Consider the following 10235-nt stretch of genomic DNA (forward strand, 5'->3'; position numbering starts at 1 on the left):
ATTTTAGTGAGCTGTTACCTGAAAAGAGACCGAGCCCGTGAGGTGTCTGTGTATCTGTGTTTCTGCACATGCACTGTGGCTGCGTTCTGCGTCCAGGGCTGTGGTCAGAGTGGCACAGTGAAGGCTGGGACGTGTGTGACCCACTGTGCCCTTCTAGACAAACACACATTCCTGTATTCTAACCACAGATGTCAAAGCCTCACCTTCTCAATACCTGCCTCTATCAACCTTCTGTGATGAAGCAACACAGGGCTCTGTGTGTGTATGTGTGTGTGTGTGTGTGTGTGTGTGTTTGTGCATGTGTGTGTGTGTGTGTGTCTTCAAATCTCTAATTGCAATCCTTTCTGTAGTTAACCTTTTGACTACCCCTCACTTACCCTCAATATCCCCCTAGAAAGATTTTCAGGGACTCTGAGGGTTTAGCCTCTGCTTAGTAGGTGTGCTGGATACTTTTATGTCAACGTGATATAAGCTAGAGTTACCTGAAAAAGGAAATCTCTGTAAGATTTAAGGTATTTTTAAATTAAATTTCATAGGGGGCTATTAGCTGATTGTGGGTGATACCGCCCTGGGCTGGTGGTTCTGGGTTCCGTGATAAAGCAAACTGAGCATGCTATAAGGAGCAAACCAGTAAGCAGCCCCCTTCTATGCCTCTGCATCAGTTCCTGCACAGATACTGCCCTGCCTGAATCCCTGTTCTGACTTTCTTCAGTGATGAATCACAAGGTGGAAGTGTAAATCAAACAAATCCTTACCTCTCATAGTTACTGTGGTCATGGTTTTCCATCAGAGCAATAGAAATCCTAACCAAGGCAGTACGTCATCTAAAACTGAAATGTATTTTGCAGATGTGGCTCAGTGAATAGGAACTCTTGCAGGATAAGCATGAGGCCCAAAATTCTACCCCAGCATCCTTGTAAATCCCAGGCATGGAGGTGTGCATCTGTAACCCTGGCACTGGGAATGCAAACAGGTAAGTCCCTGCAGCTCACCAGCCAGCAAGTCTAGACAAATCAATGAAATCCAGGCTTAATGAGAAACCCTGTCTCAAAAATAAGGTGGTAAGGGAATGAGAAATAAGCCAGGCTGTTCCTTGACCTACCTGGTTTATCTCCTTTAGAATCACCTGGTGGACAAGCCTCTGGGTGTGCTTGTGAGGGAGTTCTATATTGGGTTGATTGACAGGTAAAACCCACTGTTAATGTCTGTGGCAGCAGTCCATGAGCTGGAGACCTGAGCTGAGTCTAAAGGAGAGGAGATTGGAGGACCTGCATCCATGTCTCTGACTCTAACAACAGATGCAATGTGACCAGCTCACTGAAGCTCTTGTCTGCTGTGGAATAAGCCTCTCGTACATTGTAAATATTTGTCACTCGAATTGATTTAACTGTAGCCTTGAACTGTGAGCTGAAGCAAACCTCCTTCCTCAGGTTTCTCCCTCTGGCATTTTGTCACAGCAAGGAGAAAGGTAACAAGTGCCCCTGCTGTGTGTGCAGGCACACACACACACAGACATATACACACACAGATGCAGGTGTGCATGCACGCACACACACAAACACATACACACACATACACACATATAGGTACACACACACACACACACACACATGCAGGCACACACACCCTTCAAACTCGACAAAAAATAGTGTCGGAATATGAGAGTATAAAAACTTCCAAGGTACTTTCCCAAATTGGAGTGATTCTGAGGGCGGTATCATTTAGGAGCATTTAATGCCCTGGTGCATGATGGAGCTTGCAGGAATGCTCTGGATGCTGGCATAATTGTCTACTGCTTATTTGGCTTCAGTCAATGGGTCAGTTCCTACAAACTGAGGAACACTGGCTCTTACTGAGACCTGAGATCCTGTTGTAGAATATTATTTTAAGATGGGTTACTTTTGTTTATGTTGAGGAACATTTGTTTAATGATGCAAAGATGTGCTGCATTCTTTTAAGTTGCATTTGTTTAACTCCGTGAAGTTGTGTTACTTTGCCTGTCTAAATCACCTGATTGATCTAATAAAGAGCTGAATGGCCCATAGCTGTGCAGGAGAAGGGACAGGTGGGGCTGGTGGTCAGGCAGAACAGATAGGGGAAATGTGGGGAGATAGATCAAGAAGTATGGAAAAGAGAAGGAGAGGAGGCCAGCAGTGGCCATGACTTCCTGGGTGTGCCTGAAGGTGAACTTGGAATTTCTCTCCAGTTCAGTATGGCTAGTGCAGGTGTTTGTTCCCCTCCCCCACTGCTGCTCAGAAGTTAACAAGAAAATACAGAAGCTTCTGGGTCCTCCTCCAGCTGTCCAGCTTCAATTCCAGCTGTCTAACTTCTCTTCCAGCTGACTCTTTCCTGCCCCATCCCTCAGCATGTGGCCTTCTAAGGCTGTTGTGAAGACTGCTGGGAATAAACTCCGAGTCCCCCATCCTCGCTCTCCCTATGATCAAGTGGGAACAACTGGAGCTCTAAGCAATTGCCCAGAGCTATTTTACTCAAGTTTATTTCTGCTCACCTGTCTCCAGGTTCTGTGTTTCAGCATTGTTCTTCTGTCTCTCTCTGGTTTCTGTTGAGTCTAAAACTGCAAAAGAGAGAATAAGTATTTTGAGATACAAATTCCTGGGCACTCTTTATTAGAAAGCTGACTTGTGAATTCAGTTATGTAGTGACACATATTAGAAATGAATGCAAGCTGTACACCTATTGATAAGTTATTCTTATGAATCTAATTAAATGCTAGTTTTACCACTTGAGATATAGCTCCGAGGTTAACAGTACTTGCTGCTCTTCTAAAGGTCATGAGTTCAATTTCCAGCACCCATGTGGTTGCTCACAACTGTTTAATACCCTCTCCTAGTGTGCAGATGTATATACATAAAAAGCATCTATATACATAAAATACATTAGTAAGTAAATCTTTTTTAAAAACCTAAATAAATAAATGCTAGTGTTTTTACGAATACAGCTCTTTGACCTTGGATTTAGTATTGACAGTTCTTGGCTCAACCTTTGCTGAGCCATTCCCGGAAATGAGTATTGCGAACTTCAGAAGTAGAGGATGTGTGTGCAGGTATGAACAAACCAACATGGGATATGAGATCCAACCTGGACTCCTCTGGAAGAGAAGCTAGTGTCCTTATCATCTGAGTCATCTCTCCAGACCCCTTGTGTATATGCACATGTATGCATATGTTCATGTATATAGTTGTGTGTGTGTTTGTGTGTATGTTCAGGTTCACATGTGCCATTGTGTGTGTAAGCCAAAAGACAACCTCAGCTGGTAAGCCTTTGGTGCCATCAACTGAGTGTGTGTGTGTGTGTGTGTGTGTGTGTGTGTGTGTGCTCATAGGAAAAGGCATGTGCATGGAGGGAAGGGGTCCAAGTGTGCCACAGTGCTCACGAGAAGGTCAGAGGGCTCCTTCAGTCACTCACTTTCCACAATGCTTAATCAAAGGTCTTTTTGTTGTGTGCTTCTGTAAATCATCTGACCCTCAAGTTTCTGAGAAGTTTCCTGTCTCCACTTCTCTCTTTCTCACAATAGGAGCCCTGAAATTATAGGCATACCCTACTGTGTCTAGTTTTATATGAGTTAGAGTGATTTGAACTCATGTCCTCCAATTGCTTGAAAGGCAATTGCTTTACCTACAGAGCTATCTGCCAGTCTGGAAAATGCTGTACTTGCCTTAACATAAAGGAACATTTATCTTATGAACCTCACTGAGACTCCCTAGAATCTTGTATGTGTGGACAAACTCTAAAGCGTATGGATCATCTACAAATACTGTGAATTTGGTGGCAAGAGAGATGGCACAATGTACTGGTTGTAATTGGGAAGTTGGGTTCAGTTCCCAACACCCACATGTTGATTCACCAATTCCAGGACCTCCAACATCCTTTCTGACCTCTTCAGGCACTTCACACATGTGGTACACAGACATGAATGAATGAATGAAATTTATGCCCTGGCAAGGCTATCTATGGCTGTTCTGTTAACTTTGTCCATATTGGGTTTAACGCTCTGTGTTGGTGAGGACCTCTGACTAGGTCTCTTGCTCAATAGGGTACCAGATCTCATTACAGATGGTTGTGAGTCACCATGTGGTTGCTGGAAATTGAACTCAGGACCTTTGGAAGAGCAGGAAGTGCTCTTAACCAATGAGCCATCTCTCCAGACATACATGCAGAAAAACACTCATAAATAAAACATAAAATACACAGACTTTTAAAAGAAAAAAATAGTCTGATTTTGTCTACAATTTTGCATAGAAATTTGCCTTTGTGTTTATGACAGTCATGTGCACATAGACTGAAAATACTCTGCTCTCCAGCTATGTCACCCTCAGCTTCTGTCTGCTTTCCAGCCAATGACACTAGCCTTTTGTCACATGCCAAACTAGAGCTGCAGGCTCCAAACCCAGCCATGAGAATTCTGACTTGAATCCATGAGCATTTATGCAAGAGAAATAGAGCTACTCTAGAGAATCTAAGATAATCCCCTCTGCAATGCCATTACCAGAGGCAACGTGCCTATTGGTGGTAAACAGGTGAAAGAGTGACAGGAAAAAGACTGAGTTGAAAAGCTAAGCAATGGATAGCTCTTTGGGTATCTTGGTGCAGTGTTCTGATTTAGTAACAGGAGGTAATGACTTCAGATCCTAGCAACTACCTGAGATTTTCTTGAAAGACTATTCATAAATAGATACATAGAAAGCTGCAAGGACCATCTGGACTTAGTGTGTCCTTTCCCCGGTTTATACTAATGGTCACCTCTTCCAAGCCTATAAAACAGCTTGAAATCTAGAAAATACATGGGCACATGACATCAAGAACTTTATAGCACTTATCACAAGTATAGATCTGGGGGAATGTTAGTCAGGACTCAAGTAATTTCATCCCCGAAAAGTTCACACTCTTCCTTCCAACCAGCATTGGAAGGGACAACCACATGCCTTGTCCCTGGCAACCACTAATTTCCTCTGTGCCTCTATAATTTTGTCGTTTTGGAAATGAAATCATATAACATGACCTTTTGAGGTTGGCTTTTTATGGATCTCAATTCTATTTGCTAAAAATTTATTAAGAATTTTTATATTGCTCATTTCTCAGAAAATTAGGAAACAACCTTCCTCAAGACCCAGTAACACCACTTTTAGGTATATATCCATAGGATGCTCAATCGTACCACAAGAGTATGTGCTCAACTATGTTCATTGGAACGTTGTTTGATATAGCCAGAACCTGGAAACAACCTAAAAGCCCCTCAGCTGATGAATGAATAAGGAAAACGAGGTACATTTGCATAACGGAGTACTACATAGCAGAAAAAAATAATGAGATCTTGAATTTTGCAGGAAAATGGATGGAGGTAGAAAAAATTATTTTGAGTGAGGTAACCCAGAGACAGAAAGACAATTATCACATGTACTCACTCATAGGTGGTTTTTAAACATAAAGCAAAAATAAACCATCCTACAAAACACAATCCCAGAGAACTTAGACAACAATGAGGACACTAAGAGACTTATACAGATCTAACCTAAATGGGAAGTAGAAAAAGATAGATCTCTTGAGTAAATTGGGAACATGGGGACTTTGGGGGAAGGTTGAAGGGTGAAGGGGAGAGACAGGGAGGGCAGCAAAGAAAAATGTAAATAAAAATCAATTAAAAAAGAATTTTTATATTGCTCACCCCCCATTCCATCAGTCTCTAACTCCCAAAGGCATTACCTGAGAACCCTTTTGCCACAAAAACTGGTTGAAGAGCTTCAGACCTATAGTCTCCCTCCTGTCCTCCAAATTAAATCCCGCAGTCTCATCCCCAGATCTTTAGTATCTTCTCTTTCCTCTCTGTTACCATTCCCAGGAGACTCAGCAGATCCTGGTGGAATGCCCTGTTTTCCACCCTTCTGTGGACATGATCAGACTTCCCTTCTAGCCCACTTCAATTCCTAAGTGTCAGTTTCTCAATATTTAGAAAAACATTCTGCTTGGAACTGCCAGTGGCCATACCTGGCACAATCTTAGAAGGATTCCCTACCAGGCAACCCAGAGCCTTCATAATATTCTAAATATCAAAAGAGCAACAGAAACCAAGGAACACAGCCCTTGCCCAGCAAAGACATGGCCAGTTATCAGAACAGATATCTAAAAAGATGCCTAAACAGCAGCATAAAACTAGTTACAGCTAGGACAATATGTCTCCACTAAAGACCAACAACCTTATTAAATCAGACTGTAAGAAATGCAATATAGCTGAAGCATAAGACAAGGACTTCGCAATAGGCTTTATGAATGTGTTAGAGGGCTTGAAAAAGAAATGGAAGACTTAACATTGCCAGTACCTCTCAGAGTCAGACATGACTTACCAAGAGTTTTAGCTACTTAGCCTGTTATTATTTCTGAAAAATCAGCAAATAGTAAATACTCAAATGGATATATAGAATGTAAATAGGATCCTATATGTATGAAAGTTCTAAAAGATATTAAGCAATCAGTGGTATCTTATGGCATGTATTCACCATATGTGAGGCAGTTGATAAGACATGGGCTTCAAGAAATAAGCTACTCCAATAGACAGGCTTCAGTGAGTCTCAGCTTTACTAGATCATAGTCCACATCTGTGGAAGAAGAGTTACTAGAGGGAGGAAGCCTAGTACCTTGAACATCAAGGTAGAATCAGAGGTTTTGAGATCTCCCAAGATCAAATTCTTGGTGAGGGCCATTATGCAGATCCAGATAGTCAAGCTCTATACACTGAACACAATTTGTCCCTATTCCATATAGCAGCTCTGAATGCCTGGGACAGGAGACAGGAACCAGGAAAAAGAACTGAATATATACTAAGGTTACACAAGTTCCAAAAAGACAATTCACTGTCTTTTTGCAAATAGTAACTAAAGCTGTACAAACAGGGGTAGCAGATCCAGAATCCAGATAAGTACACATTGAATTTCTGGCTTAGAAAATGATAGTTTAGAATGTAAAAAGATAATTGGGCCCTCAAAGCTCAGATCAGTACCAATGGAGTAATGGATCCTACACAAAGTCAACATTGAGTTCTTTGGCTCTAACATTGAGGGTAGGAGAGTCAAATTGAAAACATATGAAGAGACTTCAAAATAGCAACTGTTTTAATTGTGGTAGAATGGGCTATCTGAGAAGGAATTGTAGACAATGCATTCCTAGAAATGCTTCTTCTGGGAATGGCCCAACCTTCTGGGTTATGCAGAAGATGTTAAAAATGCCAACAATGAACCAAGGAGTGTAGATCAATCAAGATATAAACAAGGCAACCCATTACCATTGGAAGACTCCTTGGGGAAACTCTCACCGGCCCCCAGATCAATAGTGGTCCAGTCATTCTCAGTCACTGTGGAAGACACACGTCCCCAGGATAATTAGAAAATTCAGTGCCTGTGTAAAAAAGACAATCCTACTGTCAATGATATTATAACCCTGGATGATGACTCAAAAATTCCAAAGGAAAATAGAATACATATATTTGGGCAGACTTCTATAAATGATCAAAGGACAAAAGTGAGAGTAAAAATATAGAATATTTTAATTACTTGATTATTGGAGACAGGTTCAGATGTGGCTTTTATTACCCCAGAATCTTGGAGCACAAATTGGCCTCTTCAAGAGGTAAATGTTCACCTCCTAGGAATTGGAACCCTACCTCAGGTAAAACAAAACAAGAAATGAGTTGAATGCATAGGGTAAAAAGAACAAAGAGGAATGCTGAGACCATATATGGCTAATATAGAAAAGTGAATCTATGGGATCATGATCTGTTACAATAACAGAATACCTGTTATTATTATAATGTTAATGTTATAACATTAACATTCCTGCAGTCACAGAAGTGGACAATAAACCAACTCATATGTCTGGAAAGGATGTTATAAGCTATCATAAAAAACAGTCACTGACTATTCAGGCTGTACAAAAACACAGAACAACGACAGACAAACTCTCACAAGTGTCAAAGGCTTTACCTTTAAAATGGTTAACTAAGAAGTATGAAGTAATGACCTATAACAAAAGGGAAACTGCAGGCTTTAGAATAACTGGTACAGGTGCAACTAGATACTGAGCATATTGAACTCTTAACCATCCCTTTGATTTTTTCTGTATTTGTTTTAAAAAGAAATGTGGAAAATGAAGAATGGTAAGAGACCTAATAGCTCTTAATAAGGTGATTCAGCCAATGGGCTCTCTATAATTTGGAATTCCATTGCCTTCCCTATTGCCTAAAGGATGGTCAATTATAGTTATTGATTTAAAAGATTTTTTTTTACTATACCTTTACAGACAGAGAAAAATTTGCCTTCAGCATGTCTACTGATAATAATTCTAAACCTGCTAAAAGATATCAATTCAAGAGAAATTATAGGAGGAACATGTGGATCATGTGGTTCTTAGTCTTTATTCTATTTTTGAGATAGGGAGTCTCTGTAGTTTTGGAGCCTGTCCTGGAACTAGCTCTTGAAGACTAGGCTGGCCTCAAACTCACAGATATCTACCTGCTTCTGCTTCCTGAGTGCGGGGATTAAAGACAAGTGCCACCACCACCTAGCATGGATCTGAGTCTTAACTGCATTCTGGTAATATTACCCTGCAAAATTTACCCTACAGACGTTTTAACACAGAAGGAAGATATTATCTTAGAATGAATCTTTTTGCCACATAAACTCAATAAAAATTTAAAAAACTTATGTGGAAAAGGTCTCTGGATTAATTAGGAAAGAAAAATTGAGACTCCATCAATTTTCAGCAATAGACCCATCAGAGATTGTAATATCATTTGATAACGAAGAAATTAACAAATTATGGGAAGAAAGTGAACCCTGGCTATGAGCTTGTAGTAATTTTTTGGGAGAGATTAACAACAGCTATTCCAAACATGACTGAATTTGACTTTTAAAGAGAAGTGACTGAATCCTTCCTCACATTGTATGGGACACACCAATAACTGGAGCCCCTGCATTCCATGTTAATGCAAATGACTCAGAAAAGGCAGGTAAAAAATAAAAAAATTCAAGTTAACCTCCAATATCTGTCTCTGGATTTTTAAATAATCACGTTACAGAAAGAAATAGTAGTATTATGGTAGAAAAAAGTTGGCTGAACATACTGCATTCATACTGAGATATCTTGGGGTGGAGTGGGAGTGGGAACACAGAGGCAGGGATCAGCAACTGGGAAAATAAAATCGCCAATCTCAGGACCAGTGACTTCAGCAAGGTTCCATCTCTCAAAAGATCCATAACCTCCCAAACAGAGTCACCAGGTCAGAACCACGTATTCACACACAGGCACCAGGAGCGGCTTCACCGTCAATCACAAAAGGCATCATGGACTCAGATGAGCTCTGGAAACCCGAAGGCAGAGGTCTGAGAAGAGCATCTCCCACATGAACCTGGGATCCACAGCATCCTCCGCTCTTCTCAGTCTCCCATAACCTGCAACAGAGCAGGAACATCAGAGGTGCACTGAGTGGTCCATGGGGCAGAGGGATGCTAGGAGCAGTGGTGACCACCAGGTAGGTGCTTATAATCCCAGCACCCAAAATAGTGTGCTGTTCGTTTGTTACACTCTGTCCAGTTCTCGGGCTCCCCCTTTGCATTGCAACAGAACACAAGCTGTAGCTTTTCCTTCCCCACTGTCCACATCTCCTGTGGATTAACACCAGCAAGCATTCCCCCACACATGCCCCTTTAACACACAAGTCAAGCAGATCAGTAAAACAGAGAACACACACCCACCACACTCAGAAAATATATCGAGGAAAGAGAAACCAAGGAACAAAACACTCATGCAACCCAGACAAACTCAGAAATCATCCCAAAACCTGATACCTAGTTGGCAGCATAAGAACAGAATCAAGGGTGGTGGCAGTGCGATCGTCCATGCGGTAATGGTTTTCATCTAGGAGCGGCTGGAGCGGCAGTGGCTGCTGGGAAGGGCGCGAGGCGATGCCAACTGCCAGTGGCGGTGGGGGGTGGGATGCAGAGGCAGCAGAGCAGCAAGTTGGACTCGTGGACATGCACTGCTGCAGTGCCGCTATGGTGACAGCGGAGAGAGGGGCCTCGGCGCTCCAGCCTGCTATGGCTTTCAATGTCCAGTCCCCAGCTCGCCAACTTTTTTTTTTTTTTGAATATACCTTGCATGTTCATGGTAATTCCGAGAGTGAGGGCAGACTGGCAGACTTCTGCCAGGCTCAGCCTCAGCATTTTCGC

The 10235-nt window shown here is 41.8% G+C and overlaps 1 long non-coding RNA gene across 1 annotated transcript; it reads right to left on the reverse strand.

Moving 5' to 3' along the window:
• Positions 1–1621: 1621 nt before the first annotated feature.
• On the reverse strand, positions 1622–9928 carry LOC148119093 (uncharacterized). Its single transcript, XR_015735400.1, has 3 exons — positions 9855–9928; positions 7295–7407; positions 1622–2575 (listed from the first exon to the last, which is right to left on the reverse strand). It is a non-coding gene; the product is annotated as an uncharacterized LOC148119093 (long non-coding RNA).
• Between the last annotated feature and the right edge of the window lie 307 nt (positions 9929–10235).

Source organism: Myodes glareolus, chromosome 18 (assembly GCF_982192425.1).
Source record: "Myodes glareolus chromosome 18, mMyoGla1.1, whole genome shotgun sequence".
Classification (NCBI taxonomy): domain Eukaryota; kingdom Metazoa; phylum Chordata; class Mammalia; order Rodentia; family Cricetidae; genus Myodes; species Myodes glareolus.